Source organism: Mus musculus, chromosome 4 (genome assembly GCF_000001635.26).
Source record: "Mus musculus strain C57BL/6J chromosome 4, GRCm38.p6 C57BL/6J".
NCBI classification, from domain to species: Eukaryota; Metazoa; Chordata; class Mammalia; order Rodentia; family Muridae; genus Mus; species Mus musculus.
In genome coordinates, this window is record NC_000070.6 from 12,898,710 (window position 1) to 12,917,643 (window position 18,934).

Sequence of the window (18,934 nt, forward strand, 5' to 3'; positions counted from 1 at the left end):
CTATTTTTGTGGTTTGTGTGTATGTTTCTTCAGGACTGAGCATTGAAGGAAAAAATAGCGGACTAATTCAAGAGAGAGGCCTCTTCCTCTGGTAGTCGTTAGTCCTTGTATTTCTTTGTCTATGGTGAGATCCAGAAAAACTTTCCCTTTTCCACATTAACATGTCCATTGGTATTGCCATTTTCCCAGTGTTACTTATGCAGCCTTTTCTAGGAGAGGCAGTTTCACAGCAGACTTCCCCAATATTCTGGCTCTTACAGTCTTTCTGTCCTTTCTTCTGCTATGTTCCCTGAGGCATAGATACATGAGCTCTGATGCAGATGTATCTATGTTCCCTGAGGCATAGATACATGAGCTCTGATGCAGATGTATTCATTAGGACTTGACTCCCCATGATATGGGACAAATGTTTCAATTATTAAGTTATTGAATTCATAGATTACCCTATAACTTCTCTGTGTTTCTTTGTTGGAGCTATGATATTAATTTACAGTTTTAAAATCTAAATATTTTATAGCAAATATATTTTTGAGTTGTCAATGATATTCTAGTTTATTTTCTGTGCTCTAAGGGGATTGATACTACAAATGAAGGCTGCTTACTAAGACGATCCCATGTAAACTGGAGGGGATAGCCATGTGGCCAGTTGCAGCAACTGTAAGGTACAAAGACAAGATTATGAAATCAAAAGAATATGACTCCTGCAAAGTATCATGATTTCTCAGTTATTGGATCTGAACATGCTGAGGCCATTGAAATGTTAAGGAAAGAATATAATTCTCCAAATTTTAGAATGATCAATAACTTCAAACAGCAGGGAACAAAAAAATATATAAAGAAGTATGTACAGAACTTGGAAACAAAATTTACTGAATAGAGATTCTGAAAATAACACACACACACACACACACACACACACACACACTCACACTCACACTCACACCACTGGTATTGAAAAACAGTGAAATAAATGAAAAGTGCAAAATAAAGCATTTTCAATTAACAAAGTCAAGTACAAGGGTGAATACTAATGATTAAAGACAAGACTGTGGGCTTTTTACACCTAGATTTTGAGAAAGCTCTAGACTAATTTCCAGAGTGCTATCACTAGTTTACACTGTCCCCTACACCTATGCCAGAATATTTTGTTAATTGTGTTCCTAATTATAGTCATTCTGACTTGGGTGAGATGGAATCCTAAAGTGCTTTTAGTAAAATAGAAGTAGAGAGGAATGGTATTTGGAGAGAAACATTTCAACCATGGTGAGCAAAGGGGAATAGAGAAATGAGAATGTGGAAAAGCTTTAACCAAAACAAAAGGAATATAATAAAAAGATATACAAAAACATACAATCTTACAACCTAGTAAAATATAATTAAATAGGATGGGTTAATATGAGTGACATAAAGGGCTGCAGGGGGATACTCTTGGTTAAAGGCTTAAGTGAGGATAAGAGATGAGGGTAGGTGAGACCAGGACAGAGGGGTCAAGTTAAACAAAGCTAAGGAAATATGAGTGAGCCTTGTGGAAGTCCACTAGTTTGCAAGCTAATTAAAAGCATAATATTAAAAATGAAATTTGATCAGAAATACCCTGCACCAGTGAATAATACTGGTCCCAGAAGCCATGAATAGTTGATGAAAATTTCAGTGCTTACAAGTTATTGATCAGGAACATAGATTACTTCCATTTCTCCTGGGTGGCTAGCATAACTGATAAGACTCCATTGATGAAGTCATTACCAAGTTTGGTTTCAGGACAGTGGGAAATTTAGCTCTAAGTGACTGGAAAAGGTTCTTCCACGTTTCATAGTGCTTCAGTGTTATACAAGCTGCTGGGGCAGGGGGTGGAGTTACTTATAAATTGTCTTACCTTGCACTGGACCCTACATGCTATACAACACCTGGTAACCCGTGCCTACTGGTACAGTTGTGTAGGACTGTTATGAGGTCAACCATTTTCTGACTGGATTAGATGCATGCTCTATAAATGATATTTCATGTCCGGTACTGTAAACTTGTTCCAAATCTCGTACTTCATGCCTAGGGAGATCAGAGTTCATGCAGGAGAGGGCACCTGTCAATGTTTCTCTAAGTGGTTATGATGTTGACCAGTTGCCTACCTTTTATCAACGTTTTCTTTATTGTTCTTGCATACTTATAAGAGCTGAACACTTAATAGCTTTCCAGCTCAATGTTCTAAATAATTACGCAATCCTCCTCCAAACAACATGGCCAGGTCCATCTCGATCATATCTAGTACCACCTGGAAACCAACGCAGGAAGGGAAGGGTTGATTTGGCTTAGGGTTTACAGTTCACCAACAAGGAAAGGCAAGGCAGAAATCAGAAGCCAAATAAACCCTGTTCTTTCCACGCTGCTTTGGGTAAAGGTGTTTTATCACAGCCATAGAAAGCTCCTTAACATTTATGCTTATGTCTATATGTTTGTCCATCTTTAAACCTTGGTCAGAGAAGTTTCTTTTTGCAGCAAGTTAGTGGTTAATACTCAGATTCATAACTGGCCAAAATGTGGAGAGTAAGAGATTTTCAGTGTTCAGTAGCAGATGGTTCATATATATCACTTCCCTATCCAAGGCTCAAGGAACATTGTGAGCAAGTGGAACCAGAGGATGTCAAAGACTGCTATGAAACTCAGTTTTTTCACACAAAATGATTAAAGTACATAGTCGCTCATGGCAGCACAAGACCTGCACAAAATAAAGGCAGTCAAAATCGCATTATAGACAGAAGAGCAGATCCAGAGGCCCTACTCATAGGAGAGAAAATAAAGGCAAGTAATGTTTGTTCAAGAAGGGATTATTATTACTATTATTATTATTTTGAAGATATGACATTTGGGAGATAGTCCATGCTCCACGAGATGACTCCCACCCATTTCACATGGTCAGCCCTAATTGAACTCAGAGGGTTATTATTAAAGGATGATATATTAAAGTATGAAAACATTGTAATGCAATTAGTTACTTTGTACACTTAGTATATGTTATTAAAAATAGTAAGAAAAATAGAAGAGATACAGATGATAGAGTTAGTAAACAAACAGAATAAACAGTCACTGTAAATAGACCCCAAGTGCTCAGAAGTTAAGAGAAGAGTATGTGGAAGGAAATAAATGTATGTCATTTAAAAAGTACTGCTTTAAGCTTATAAATTTTAGACTGAACAACTTATAGCATAAAAATAGCCATTGGGTGAGATAGAACAACAACTGTGAATATAAAACAATAAAATATATTAAAACTTATTGATATAAGTAGAAACTAAGAAGTCAAGTAAATATATGGAATTCAAATTTTATATATGTAAAGTTCCTGAAGGTAAATAGTACTGAGAATAAAAATATTTAAATTATGACTAGAATATTTCTAATTTTGAAAAAAATATAAATCCTTGTAAGAAATGAAACAGATTCAAAACACAAAGGCAAGAAAAAAAATGTAGTGCTATTTCATGATGTGCTCAAAGGGAAAAACCAGAGCAAGCAGAGAAGGAAGATTCAGTAGTTACAAAGGAACAGATATATTGTCAGAAATACACAAGGCAGGAGGAAATTGGACATAATCATGAATGTTCTGATACAAACCAGCACCTGGATTTTATGCTCAACCACAATATCCTTGAAAGAATGAAAGGTAAAACGAAAACTAATTACAACACGCAAAATGGTTTAGAAAACCACAGCTGTAGACAGGCACAATATTAAATGTTCAAGGAAGCTCATGAACCAGAGGACAAATGATATTTTATGATGTAATGTGTACCTACAGAAAGTGATGATGGGAACTGTGAGTGATTAATATCTGGGTGAATATACAAGATTAATTTTTAAGGTTCTAAAGATCTCTTTAAGACAGATGTTCTCAACCTGTAGGTACAAAGCCCTTGGGGGCATCAAACAACCTTTTCACAGGGGTCACCTAAGACCATTTAAAAAACGCAGATACCTACCTTTTGACTCATGACAGCAGCAAAGTTACAGTATAAAGTAGCAATGAAAACTATCTATGGCTGGGGCTCAGCACAACGTGAAGAACTTTATTAAAGGTCGCGACATTAGGAAGGTTGGAATCCTTGGCTTTAAGGGAAGACCCCACAAGGAATCATCACAAGCCTTATTCAACTGATGGCACATCTAAAAGCCAAATACATGAAATATCACAGGCTAAAGATATGTCATGGACTGTGTGAAGTTTATCTCATTATGTATGAAATTATATATATTACTCAGATAGGTACTGGCAGGTTAAATGTAAAGACTGTAACCATGTGTCAACCATTAACTTTTATTCATGTTAAACCAGTAAAAGAAAAAATATTTGAGATATAAGAATATTCCTTAATAGAACACAAAGGAGAACAAAATTACAAAGATCTGAGAGAAAAAAAATAACAAGAAAGCATTCAGAAAACTCAGTCATATAATGAAGTACATTACTGGGAAGAGCCCAATCACATGGCTAATGATGTCACATTAGATTGAAAGCAAAAAATGTGTTATTTATAAACACCTTTAGATATGTAGACACAGGTTGGTTAAAGTAAAATTGGAAATTTAAATAATTCAACAGTGTGCAAAGGAAGGCAGAGCATGGTGTGCTGTTTCGTGCCTGTCATATTTGCACTTGTTGAGGCTGAGGTAGGAAGATCTCCATGAATTTTGTGCCAACTTAGGCTCTATGAGTTCCAGGTCAACCTGGGCTATAGTATGGGAACCTATTTCAAAAATATAAAAAAGAACAAAGGAACAAAATAATGAAAGACACTAGACATAATTATGGTGATAACAGAAAATTTTGCTTCACAGTAGATAGTATCAGAAATAAAGAACCCTTCATAATGTACATCTGGATGTTTTCAGGTTCGGGTTTCTGAGACAGTCTTGTTATGTCTTCTCTGCTGTCCTAGTACTCACTACCCAGCCTGTGCTGACTGTAGTGTTCGAATGGGATTGGCCTTTATAGCTGCATGTATTATTTACATGCTTTGTCCCGAGCTGAGCAGTCAGGGAAGGATTTGGAGATGCAGCCTTGATGGTCTGCCACTAGGGTTGGGCTTTGGCATTTCAAAAGCCCATGCTATGGCCAGGGAAAGCCCAGGCTTCCAGTCTCACTCTTTGTATCTATGTGTCTGTGTCCCTGTGTCTGTCTCTTTTGTCTGTCTCTTTTTGGCTCTGGCTCTCTGTCCCTATCTCTCTGTGTCTCTGTCTCTGTTTCTTTGTGTCTCTCTGTCTTTCTCTGTCTCTGTCTGTCTGTCTCTGTCTGTCTCTGTTTTGGTGTGTGTGTGTGTGTGTGTGTGTGTGTGTGTGTGTGTGTGTGTATGTGTGCTGCTGCCTGAGAATCAGAATGCAAAGCTCTCAGTTACTTCTCTAGCATCATGCCTTCCTGCATGTTGCCATGTTCCCAGCCATGATAATAACAGACTAAACCTCTGAACTATAGGCCAATCCCAATTAAATACCTTCCTTTATAAGAGTTGCCTTAGTCCCAGTGTCATTTCAGAGCAATAAAACATTAACTAAGACGCTCACCTAGAAATTTCAGGGTTTCTTCTGCCTTGGTTTTCTACATGCTGAGAACATGAGCAGTGCCTTTCAATGTATATATTGCCTGTCTCTAAAATGTTATTTATTTGGCAGTTTGGATGTTGGTGGCATATATATATATATACATATATATATATATATATATATATATATATATATATGCATACCTTACATATGCACACCTTGTGTATACACACACACACACACACACACACACACACACACACATATATATATATATATATATATATATATATATATATATATACACATACCTTGTATCTATGCAGGAATTACAAGGGTTGGAGCAGAAATATAATATACAAAATAAGTAATGGAGGTCTAGATAAACAGGTACAAACTCTTCTAGTCAAAATGTAGGAAGTATTAAGTTAGTTGGAGACAATATTTTTAGCATAATTATTTTAAAAGCTACTTTGTAAGGCTACTTTGTAGTAGTTATTATATACTCTAAAGTGGCCAGTGCCACTTCATATAGCAGTAAATGCTTATGCAATAATGTAACCTAAGCAAGCTCATCTCCTAAGGATATTCACAGTAAGAAATTCAGCGGCAGATTCTCATTATTGGCTGTTCTTTGCTTATAGAGCACAGTGTTTTCTACTGGATGTGTGACAAAATAGAAAGGTGCAGAGTTCCAGCAATCAGAATAAATGCCTCAAACATCTGCAGCTATACATATGTGGAGCATACAGCTGTGTTTATTTCAAAGATAACACATTTACATGCCTACAATACATTTACTTAAATGTATATTTTATGCATGTGAGAAATTCAAACAAGGGCATTTTCTCTATGTGAATATGCATTTGAAAAACGACTCACATCTATTCTCCACATTTATTTAAAGCTAACAGTATTTATTTATACAATATACTTATTACTACACAATCATAACTCTTTCAGAATAAAACATTTTTAAAAGATTAAAGAAACTTAAATGGGAGCATAGGTCACACACAATCAAGAAATCTTTGGGGTGGAGTTATTCATAGTTCAAGCTTTAAGAAGAATTTGGAAATTCAGCAAGATTAGAAAATAAAATCATTTGCCACAAAATATATTCCTTCTATTCCAAAAATTTTGTCACAACATGGTGTCCATTTTATTTGAACAAGGAAGCATATATGTTGGGACTTCACTATTTCCTCTCTCCTCCAAGCAACACACATATACAATCCTCATTAAGAACATTTATTTAATGTCATTGAATTCTATCTTTGTTTCATTTTAAAGATCCTGAATACCAGAAAATGATCTAGCAGTACAGAAAATAAAATCACATTTTGGGTTTCATTTCTCAATAAGATATCATGGGAGACTTCAGAGATATCTATTTATATGTGCCTACATTCTTTTTGTATGATGTTTTGCCTTTTACAAACTTTTGTAACACTTGAAGGGATATTATTATTATTATTTTAATATTTTATTTTTTAATTTCTGTCATGTAGTACATCTCAACCACAGCTTCCCCTTCCTTCCTTAGATCTCTTCCTCCATTTCTTCTTCAGAAAAGAGCAGGCCTCCGAGAGACAACAGCCAAACTGGAAAAAACAGTATACAGTAACACAAGGTGAAATCTCTTAATTTGAAGTTGGACAAAAAAACCCAATAGGAGGAAAATAGTTTTAAAAGCAGGCAAAAGAATGAGAGACATGCTGGCTCCCACTGTGTGGAGTCTCAGGAGAACACAGCAAGTCATAACAAATGCAGGGGACCTGGCATGGACCCATGCCGCAGGCCCTATGCGCTCCACACAGACTAACTGTGAACCTATGTGAGGCCCGCTTAACTGATTTGGTGGGCCATGTTCTCCCGCAGTCCTCCATCCCCTCTGACTCCTACTGTCTGGGTTTTAAATTTAGTTTATGTCAGTATAAAGAGAATCACTCTTTGTTCAGTGGCTTGTTCATTTATTAAATAAACTCACCTGCTTCTAGTCTGGAAGCAGACTATGGATAATAATACTACTTCCCAGGAGGTTTTGTCGGGATTGTAAAAGCATAATTTAGAGAGCAGTCGGTGATCAAAACCATTCCAAATGTTAAATAACTCAATATTGTCTGCTCCTGTTTTACAGATGCGAAAACTAAGTTCCCGAAACAGGCCTGCAATCACAGTCGTTTGTCACCTTTCAGCAATTGCTTTCCCTAAATTGACTCTCTTGTTAAAAGTTAAAAATTAAAATAAAAGTATCTTATCCTACCCTAAGTCCTGCTCCTTGAATCTCTTTGAATGTGTTTCACTGTTGGAATGTTTTCCTAAGGATATGACTAGATTTAGGTGTTTGTGTGTAAAAGGTGGAAGTGGTCACTCATTAAAATAACTTTTGGTTTTCGTTTTATGTTTGTGAAAAGAAGTCAGGCTCCTTTCTGTTAATGTCTGCATCCTAGGAAGTACTGAAGCTCTAAGGTGTAGAAATGATGGACCTAAGAGCACACACAGTCCTGGAGGCTCGCAGGGAAGGCCTAGCCAATCAGAGTGTAGACTGAAGGCTGGCCCCGCCCCTCCTCGTCTGGCCCTCCTGGAGTAGGGGTGTGCGGCTCTTCGTCCCGCCCCTGCCTCTGAGTGACAGCAGCGTGGACAGCTGCCCACCCGGCCGGACCCGCAGTTGGGCCGCCCTCGCTGGGCAATGCTGAGGTGTGTTTCCGGCGAGGGCTTGGGGGTTCGGGGTCACAGTTCTCTTGATGCGGGCCCAGGGCTGGAAACGCGCTTTCCCAGCGTCTCCCAGCCCCGTGGAGACTGTAGATCTGGCCTGGGGAACAGCCCCAGGCGCTGGGCCTGAGCATCCGGAGGCTCCTCCAGGGGATCTGGGCTCCGAGCCCAGCAGGGAGACCTCCTTTTCGACTGTTTTGGCTTCTCCGGCCCAGAGAGAATGGCCAGACTGGGGTGGGCGTGGCCGCCTGGGTTGCCGAGCAACGCGGGTGCGCCCTGCCAGCGTGTCCTAGTGCTCCAGGACCTTGCAGAAACTCTCAGTCCCACCCACTTCCCCAGGTTTACCCTAGGCTGGGGATTAATTAGCTTGCTGTGCTGTCCACTAATTTGAGAGGCCTCCTTGTAGTTACAGGTGACTCTAGTTTCTACTAATCCTGCTTAGGCCGCCGCCGCCTCCTGTGTTTTAACTCCGATTTACTCTTTCCTGTTTCCCTTTTATGGGAACAGTCTTGTAAGCCAAAATATTTGTAGAGTTGCTTTATTGGTTAGTGGTAGTGGTGAAGTGGGGTTACTTTTTCTGATGTTTAGTGAATCCCCGAACCCAAACGATGTTGTATGTGGATATGCTCTGTGATATGCTGTCTTTCACTTAACCTAATGTAATGAACTTCCTCTGGAAGTTGCAACTCATTACAGCAAGGACTTTCATATGTGATTTTCCTTGCAGTCTATTGTGAAGTATGTTAAACTTCTAAGCACTTACTATTGAGTCCATATTTAATGATCAACTACAAGATAACACAGATAAATACTGCAAACATCTTCTTCCCTCATATCTTTTGGCCCCACATGATTCAGAAGAACAAACATTCTATAGGAAAACACAGACAAGAAGGGAGCTGGCTTTAATTTTCCATGCCAGGGTTCCAGTGTAAATCCTCAGGAAGAGAGTTTCTCTTGGCCTGCTGTTAACAGTGGCCCTCAGTAAGGAAGCCCCTTCGTTTCCCTTAGTTGAGAACCTTCAATCATCTCATCTATAAAGTTCTCAATCTAGTATCTATCCTAGCAGGATTGATTTAAAAGTATAATTACAATAGTGATCTGCAGTAATCCAAGATGTTATTGGTTATAATGTCCGTTTGTTCTTATCTTAGGGTATTTTTAAATGTTCTTGACTTTCCTCATTTCTTTGGCTAGTAGAGTGGTGAGGATTATGTCCATCCATCTTTCCTCGATTAATTCATTGTTACTGCTTAGGTAGCACACAAAGGGCCTTGCATAGTTTATCTGCCCTTAGTATTAGTCCCCCACCACCCAAGAATACACAGAGAAGGGGTTGTGGTTTTGTAGGGGCTCTTGGAGATATTAGGAAATGTTCGTGTTAAATCTAATAATGTCCAGTTTTTGATGTCACCATTTTGAGATGCCAGAGAAAGCTTTGAGTAATCCTGTAGATTGGGCAGCATTTAAATAGGAAGTGGAAGCTTTATCGAGACCACCATTTTCCTTTAATTTAGGACACAATAATTACTTTCCCCCATGTCTCACTAAGGAAAACTTGGAGCAGAGTTTTTGTTTTGTTTTTTAGTTTATTTTTTTAACTCTTTCTTTCAAATAGCCTTTAACCCCATTTCACTATCCAAATAAGGTCATCACAATTTATCTCATTTTTACTAACAATCAACAGAAACATCGAATGTTGAATAACTTGTTACTTTGTTTCAATGTAAGCCCTTGATCATGTCTATGAAAGAACATTCAGGAGAAGAAAACGTAGTGCTATAGGACAGTGTTAAATTGTACTTTGAGATAAATGTTAAATGTGTAAAATTTCTTCTGCATCAGTCCTCATTTTGGACAAATTAACAAACAGAGTCTTATTATGGTAAGTTCATGCAACTGTAAAATCATTACCTGACTCTTTCTTACAGCTCACGTTTTAATGTACATAAAATATCCTGGTTGCTTTCAGTTTCTGGTAGCTGTAACGCTCTGTCTGTTCCAGCAATGCCCCAGTTCCTGAATAATGACTCGGAGGCTTATTATTTAATACTAGATGTCTAGGCCTTAAGCTCTTAAGAGTTGTTTAAACTAGCCAACTACCTCTTAACTCAATTATCCTGTTGATACTATTCTATGTCTGTTACATGGCTGGTTACCTCTCTTCAGTTTTGTCTGACTTTCTCAGAGATGGTCAGATGGCAAATTCCCTTCCTGACTCCCTCTGAGTGGAAGTCCCACCTCTAATCCTCTCTCAGCAAATTGGCCATTAGATTTTTATTGACAGGCAATTCTTCTAACACTACACAAGAGATTCTCTCTACATGTAGCTCTTTTCCCAATTTCATTTTTAAATAGATGATTTTAAATAGAGTTTGTTTACTTTGCTCAAATAACCCACAGAAGTTGGTGCCAGTTGTAGACATGCCACCACTGGAGAGATGAAGCATTACAATAGGAAGAATCTATTTCTTTTGTAGTAAGGGTTGAGTGTACAAAACGGCCTGGTATTAGAACTACTCTGCCCTTCTTTACTGGCCTCTCTATTTCTATTAGAGAAACTGGGTAAAGAAAGACTAGACTTAGCATCTCAAGGACATAAACATTTTAAGGTTCTATAATAGATTTTTGTTTCTTGTCTTGAGTTTGAAAACAGTGCCTAAACATCAGTTTTTCTATTAACAAACTGACTAGGGGTTAGCACTTTTGATCAGATACCAAAATGACTGTTGGTTCTTCCTACTCTTTTTTTTTTTCTTCTTCTTCTTCTTTCTTTTCTTGTCAAGATAGGGAAAATGACTTTTTTTCATAGTTATCTAAAGAAACAAAACTGGTATAACAGGTAAACATTAAAAGATGCTTCATTAGAATGTCTTACAGGATGTGATCTGGGTTATCCAACAGTGACTGGTTCCCAGTGGAAAGCCAAGAATTCTATTTTTGTTTAGCTCTTGAAACTGGATGACACAGCAGTTCCAGTCTTGTGCTGGAATCCCAAGGACTCCAAAAAGCTACTAATCTTCAGTCTGTGTTGGAATCCTGAAGATGTAGATTCTAACACCGGTGAAGGAATCCTTCAGCCCCAGAATAGATGAACTTGCCAGCAAGAGTGAGGGAAAACTAGGCAAAGCTTACCTTTTTCATTCCATTTTATGTGGCCTGCTGCCAGAAGGTGTGGAGCAGATTTAAGCGTCATCCCACATCAAATGATCCCATCAAGAAAACCCTTCACACAATCCCAGGCTGCTTGGGTTTTAGTTTATTCCAGGTGTAGTTAAATTAACAACCAAGTTGGTTATCACAGTGACATTGTAGAATGTTGGTCATAAATACTTTCACTGATGTTACCCACCCAGACTCCCACAAATATGCATATGCACATCATAACCTCTGTTCCCTTTCTCAGAAACTAGACCTTAATCACCTTGGGAACAAATACTCAGATTTCACAATAGATCCACTTACTCAGACTTACCATTTTGCATCATCCATGCTAGCTTCACTGGAGAGATGAAGATTGGTGGATTCCAGTCACTGGTTATATACACTTCCATGTTAATTTTCTTGGTGCTGACAAAGTGCCCGATTGTAGCAACTTAAGGATGGAAGGTTTGTTCTGGATTAGTGTTCTAGAAGTAGTCTAAAATGGTAGGGAAGGCATGGAGACAGGAACATGGATCTGCTGGGAATATTGCATCAACAGTCAGGAAGAAGTAAACAATATAGCTTAGGCTCAGCTGACTTTCTCCTTTTTATGCAACCCAGGGAATAGCATTGCCTCCTTTTAGACTGGGTTTTTCCACTTCAACATAGTGATGATAATATCTCACAGACATGCAAAAAGGATTATTTCCTAGATGATTGTAGGTTGGTAATTGATATAACTATCATATTCTCTCATTTAGAAGCTGCAAGTGAATGGGATTGTAGGCCAAGACTGTTAACCTAGCACTCTGGCTTATAATGAGTGGCATTCCTTGGTCTTTTGAAGTATGTAATAGCATTTTTACATCATTACAATGATGTAAAGCAGCTACTTGTGAGACTCTGGATTGGGTGACAGGGAGATCTGTCAGCTGAAGGAAGAATAGTCTTTTCTTACTGAAATGCTGAGTGCCCCATTGGAAAGTATACATCTGTGAGTGTTTCTCTGTGTCAACGCATGAAGTGAGGTTATCTTTCCCCCAGACTTTATGAATATATGCATATTTTAACATCAACAGTTTGTGGCTCTATGAAGGTCTGAAACATACTGTTTAAAATATAGTATTATGCACTCCCTCAGCATACCTAAAATGATGCTAATAGAAAATAGTGATACAATTTATTTATATTTCCTCAAGAAATCTGTTAAACAAATAAGAATAATTTAGTCCTAGAACTAATTCTTTTACAGACCTCTTAATATTTTTATATGGTAGAAATGCTAGGTGTTTTTGAAGGAGGAGAGTAATTTTACCTCACAAATCTGAATACTAATAAAAAGGTAAACATTCTTTATGCAGTGATATATCAAACCATTGTGTTGAGTCACAGGTAAGAGAGTGTCATAAATGAAGGTTCTTGTCAACACCATGTCTTTTAAGTCATGGAAACGGCAATAAGAATAAAGAAACCTGCTTCTTTTATAGTTTCCACACTCACTGCAAAAGTAGCAGGCCAGTTAGGACGTGAAGCCAAAATTTTAACTATGACAAAAGATAGATGACTCAATCTAGAAAACACTTGATTTTAAATAAAAATGCCTCTGGTAGATTTTTAATAATATTTTAAATATAGTCTACACATGTCAAGATCCTAATTAGAGATTATAGCTTATATCCTGACTCAGCGGGACAGACACTAGACGTTGGGAAGCTTTGGATTTGACTCTGTGTCCTTTACAGTGATCGCTCTCGGTCTGTGAGCAGGACCAGAGCAGGTTACTGAGTCTGAGTCTGTCTTTTCTCTGCTTCTAGCTTTACCATTCTCTCGTTTCATTCCACTCCTCAAATCTTTCCTTCAAATGTGGGGAATGCTGGATTATATAGAACTTTTTATGTACTGAAATATTCTGGACAATAAAGAGTTTGACAGTGAAACCAAGTGGAAGAAAATACCCCGTCAAATCAAAGAAATTAGCAAAGAAGCCAGAGGCATGCCTCAAGTCAAAGAAGACCAACTCAGGGAACCGTTTGAAGCTAATGCATTCAAAATGCATCGCCTCTGTGTTTAGAACGCCATCCAAAAACGACAGACAGTGATAGAGTGATAGCAGAGAGATAGTAGCAAAGATAAAAGATGTCATGAAAATTTTTAAAATATATAAAAAACATTATGTATTTTTATAAAATGTAGTTTTAATATCTCATACTTCTATTTGGAGTTTGGCATGTGCCACACTGGAAATGACCGTGTTATCAGGGCTGTAATGTTTGCGTAACCTTCAGTAGACAATCTTGGTTTCTGTTCCTTTTGCAGGTCTTATGGCTACCACATTCCTATGCTTATGGCCCTCTTCTCTCATCTACTAGGTCAGCAACATTGTATGTATCTGGCTGGTCTTTTGCAGTGCATCTCCTAATGGCAATAAAGATCCTTCAGTAAATTATATGAGGTTCTAGGAACCAGAATTTGAATATCTTTGGGCCAGGCAATATAATACTATCTCTGATATCCGTAAGCCAGTAGTTCACAATGTTTTATTCTTATTCAAATATATATTTCACTATTGAATTAATTTGTTCTTTATTACATGTGCTGTCCATTTTAAACTAGATTGAATCAAAGTATTTAGACGAGCATACACAGACAATTTCATGTTCATGGCTCACGTCTTATAATTAATACCTTACCAGGTTGATTTTTTTTTTCCTTTCCAAAATAAAAAAATGTAGCTAGAGTCTTATATACATATAGTAGCAGATTGCTCAAATCCTAAAATACAAAACTCAAGGAAATATACATGAAGTTCCCAAACAATTGCTTTGCTGGTTTTGTGGAATAAGACAGTTCATGAAACAGATGAGAAACCATAAACTTTCCTGAAGATACCTTCTTTATTTTCACGTGAAATATGATTATAAATTAAAACTTTTTTATGAGTGATCATATCTTACATAAAAATATGCCTTTTGCATTTCTGTTTTTTTTCCTTGTAAAATGTCGCCCTTTCTTGGCCTGAATGCTAAATGTTAATGTAGAGGACTAATGCCTTTCCGTCCAGGGGATCCAGATTTGCTCCAAATGTCTATCAATATTTTATTTGCCTCAGCATCTTCTTGCTCTTCAAGGAACTGTGCTGCCAACACCAGAAAAGTCTACTTTTCTTTACATTTCAAAATTGTGATTTTATTTTATTTTATAGGGATGGGTCAACATTTCCATAAAGATGCTAGACTTTGCTTTTGAAAGGCAACAATAAGTATCCTGATATCCTGATATTATAAATATTTGACCATTTTATTTTAAAACTAAGTGACTATAAAGGTAAGCGTGCAGTATTTAATAAGTGAAAAGCATATTATCAAAGGTTTGTCTGGGTGGAACAGGTAAATTATACAGATTAAGTGTAAAATTAAATGAAGTCTTAAGAATATCCATGAAGCCAAGACTGGTAAGTCCAGGGGGAAGCTTGGATTTCGGTAAAAGGGATAGAGCTGTGAAGCGGTTGAAGTTTGTAACAGGGGTAACTTTTACTTAGAAAATAGGAAGCGGTTCAGCAGCCAGGGCAGTCTATTTGTAATATTGCTGAAACTGGGACCATAGAGTCTGCATGGCCAAGTGAAAGGGCTGGTATATGCTATGCAGAAACCGTCTGAATCATTTAGCAGACGATGCACTGTAGGATGTAAAGGGTCAGATTAGCACTTTAGTAACTCTCAACCTTTCACAGTATCCCCACCCCCAATTCTGTTATCTGTTAATTCTGTTATCACATAAACGAAAGTAAGCATGAGCAATTCTCTAGTGGTTTTTAATATCCTTCTTTAAAGTATTGTATGTAAATAGTTTCTTAGCCACCCTAGGAACACATGGAGTATATAAAATTATGTCACATGTAAATATATGGGCTAAATAAGTCAAATCACTCAAAAGTTAGAAGATTAAGTTACTTATAAGGTATAAAAGGTAATATTTTCTGGTCTTCATAGGCATATCAATTGAGACAGAACATGATACATAATCATATGTTTGCCTTCTGTGATACCTTTAAGTATGTCACATAGAAGTCCATGAAAGCTTAAGATGGTGGTTTAGTTAGAGGCCACTTGGATCTGTATATATTTTATAGTTTAGATGTCGATAATGCAATCTCTAAACTAACGCTTATCATTTTTGATGAAATTAATATTTCAGTGCCCACAGAGAACTTGACTATCTGCTTTTAGTTTAATATTGGTTCAGTCGCTAATGAAATCATTTTCTGGATAATAACATATTATTTATACATGCACTGGTATTCATATCTCATCTTATAAAGAGTCCTTCCTCCTCTTCACAGATAACATGTCAGTCCGTAGCTCAGAACATGTAGTTCCCTGTAAAGAGTGAACTCTACAGATAGATTTTAATGCAGGTTCCTGTCCTTTTCCCTCTCGAGGTAGCATGCCCAAGTAGGTCACTTCCCGGATCCCAGGGGAAGCATTTCTCCAGTTACAGCTAATTGTATGTATTCCAGAGGGATGTGAAGACACGTCCCGACCCTACAGCTGGTTACATAATCACAGAGCTTGCCATGCTGGCTGCCATTTAACAAATGCCAACTCCTCGAGATTATCACTTGTTTCATCATCATTTATAAGGGGCCAGGACCCGTTATTTACATTTTGAAAATTCAGTAGTTCTGTTAAATGATCATTTCTAGAGCTTTGTGTAGGCTGTGATTGAGGTGTCAGTAAGGGCTGACCTGTTGGTGGGGTGCTTGTACCCTCGGTGGGGGTAACCTTTCTCCACTGTGTATCTTCCCTTTACTTCAGAAATCTCAAGTACACAACACTGAGGGACAGACACGTTACCTTTATAAATCTAAACCCTCCCAGGGAATGTGTGGCCCCGAGATCTTAGATAAGGACCACAGAGTATATTATTATCCTACTTTTATTTTAAATTCCATATTGCGATACATAGTTCACAAGCATAAGATCTGACATGTTAAAAATGGTCCTATTGGGTAGGTTCAGAATGTTTACAGACTTGTGCAACCATCAACACTAAACTTGAAATAGTTTTATTCTTCGGCAAGAACTTTTTTCTCCATTAAAAATCACAATTTATCTCTTCCACCTCAACAGCATAATTGTTTTACTCTCACTATTGATTTTTCCCCATTCTGAATTTTTCCTGTGAAGAGAACAATATGTGGCCTTGATTTTTTTCAGTTAGTTCATTGTGGGTTGGTTCCCCTTTGAGGCTGTTAGAATAAGTCCATTCTGAAGACGCGCATGCGCACATGTACATTTTGTATGCCAAGCCTTTCACTTCTCATGAGTGTGCACTTACTAGCAGAGGTGTTGGTCATATGCGGTTCTGTGTGTAATTTTTGGGGAGCAGTCGCTGACTCTCTAAAGTGTGATTTCACACTTTCACTTTGCTAACCAATGAACAAGGGTTCAAATCTCTCCACTGGCATCTTCCTCCACTGGCAGTGTTTTCCTTTTGATTGGTCAACCATGCAGAGGTGAAAGTGCCGAGCCTCTGTTCTGAATTTCCACAACAAATAATGTATGTGCTTGTTGGAAATTTGAAAAGCCTTTGGAAAGATGTCATTTCAAATTCATTAATCATTGGAAAATTGGATTAATGCTTTTTTATGTTGTTGAATAGCAAGAGTCTTTCATATAATCTCAGTACAAAACTTGTATCCGTTACCTGAGTTGCAAATGTTTTCTCCCATTGTGTGGATCATCTTTGAACTGTTTTTATTCTTTGGAGCATATATTATAATATCCTGGCTTCAGTCTCTGAGAAACTGTTGTTATGTAGCTCAAAGTCATGACATTTGAGTCACACATTTTTGAAGAGTATTATAATACTAGCCCTGACATTTAGGACTGGTATTATTTTGTTTTTGTTGTTATCTTTAGGCAGTGGTATGAGATAAGCATTAAGCTTTACTCTATAACTGCACTATTTATTTAAAAGCCATTTCTCATAATATGACTCGACTTTAATTTTCATCTGTACTTATGAAAGGCCTAGAGGCTGGGTAGATGGTTCAGCAGTTAAGAGTGCTTGCTGCTTTTGCAGAGTGCTGAAGATGACCTCTCAGCAGCCACACGGTTGCTTATAGCTTCCCCAGATCCAGGGGATCTGCAGCTCCCTTCCAGCTTCCACAGACAACTGCACTCACATATGTGTGCATGAGTATGTAAGTGTGTGTGTGCCCTCCCCTATGCCTTCCCCACCCCCATGTTAGCACATACACATACCCTTTTTAAAAAGTATTTCCTAAGATTGTAAAATATTTGTATTTATCATATTAGAATTAAAAATATCCTCAAATATATGGATTTTAATTTTTCAGTTACTATTATTAGAAAGCAGTTTGGAGTCATATAAATTTGATTCTCATCTATACAAGAGTGATTTCAGTGTAAACTAGAAAAAAATTCGGAATTTGGTGTATCATGTGTAATATATCTTACTCTTATGTTCAGTGAAAATGTGTATAAATTACATATAGACAGTTATTTTCCATTATTACTGTTAATAAACTGTTTGGGACATAATATGCACTTTAAAGTTTTTCATTAGGTACTATTATTGCTTTGTAAGTTTGTGAGATACAAGTTGAAATAGCTAAAAGTAATTTGAAATTTGTCTCTTATATTCATGCATGACTCTACCATAGTGGTTCTTAACCTGTGGGCCATGACCCCTTTTGTTACTCCTGTATCAGATATTCTGCATATCAGATATTTATACTGCAACTCATAGAATTAGCAAAATCACAGTTATAAAGTAGCAGCAAAATATGTTACAGTGGGGAAGTCCTCGCAACATGAGGGACTGTATTAAAGGATATGTTAAGAAGGTTGGGAACCATTGCTCTAGAATAAACTAGAACATCTCCCACTGCTTTTCAGATGACCTTTGCACATATATTAAGTCAAGAAAATTGTTGTAATGCTTCCCTCTAAGGGACCTTCTTCTATGCTTTCCTCTAAGGGACCTTCTCCTAGCCATTATTATGGCTTTGTGCCTTATAAAGATGCATTATCTTCCATATATACTCTGGCAGTTAAATCTGTTTTGGGTTGAAAATGTTTTTTGTTGAATAAGTAAGTAAACAAACAAATCAATATTAGATTATTGGTTAAATAATATTGTACTACTGTGTACTGACTTGCCCCACATTTGTCATGTTGTCTATTGATACTTAGTACATTACTGTAGGTGACTACATTATATTTGGTAATTACTTATTGGTTTTAGTCAGCATAGCAATATGCTAATTAATCAACAGCTAGAAAACCAGGAATCATGGAATGAGACAAAAGAAACCCTATAAAGTTTAAAATGCTCTTGTTTTTTCTATTGTTTCATTTTCATTTTTAAATTATTTTTGCTCCTCTATGTGTGTGTGTGTTCACATTTGTGGTTATATGTAATGTAAGGTGGGTATATCAGGAGGCCCAGGGCTGACATCAGGGGTCTTCCTCAGTTATATTCACATTATATATTAAGGTAGGGTCAGGTACTAGAGCCT

The 18,934-nt window shown here is 37.3% G+C and overlaps 1 protein-coding gene across 2 annotated transcripts in view; it reads left to right on the top strand.

Annotated features, from left to right (window-relative positions):
• The first annotated feature begins 8,127 nt into the window (after window positions 1–8,127).
• Window positions 8,128–18,934, top strand: part of Triqk (triple QxxK/R motif containing) — a 74,649-nt gene continuing 63,842 nt past the window's right edge. For both annotated transcript variants that reach the window (NM_001171801.1, NM_173746.3), the window contains exon 1: window positions 8,128–8,229. The gene's annotated coding sequence lies outside the window, so the exon portion shown is untranslated. The remainder of the gene's footprint in view (window positions 8,230–18,934) is intronic.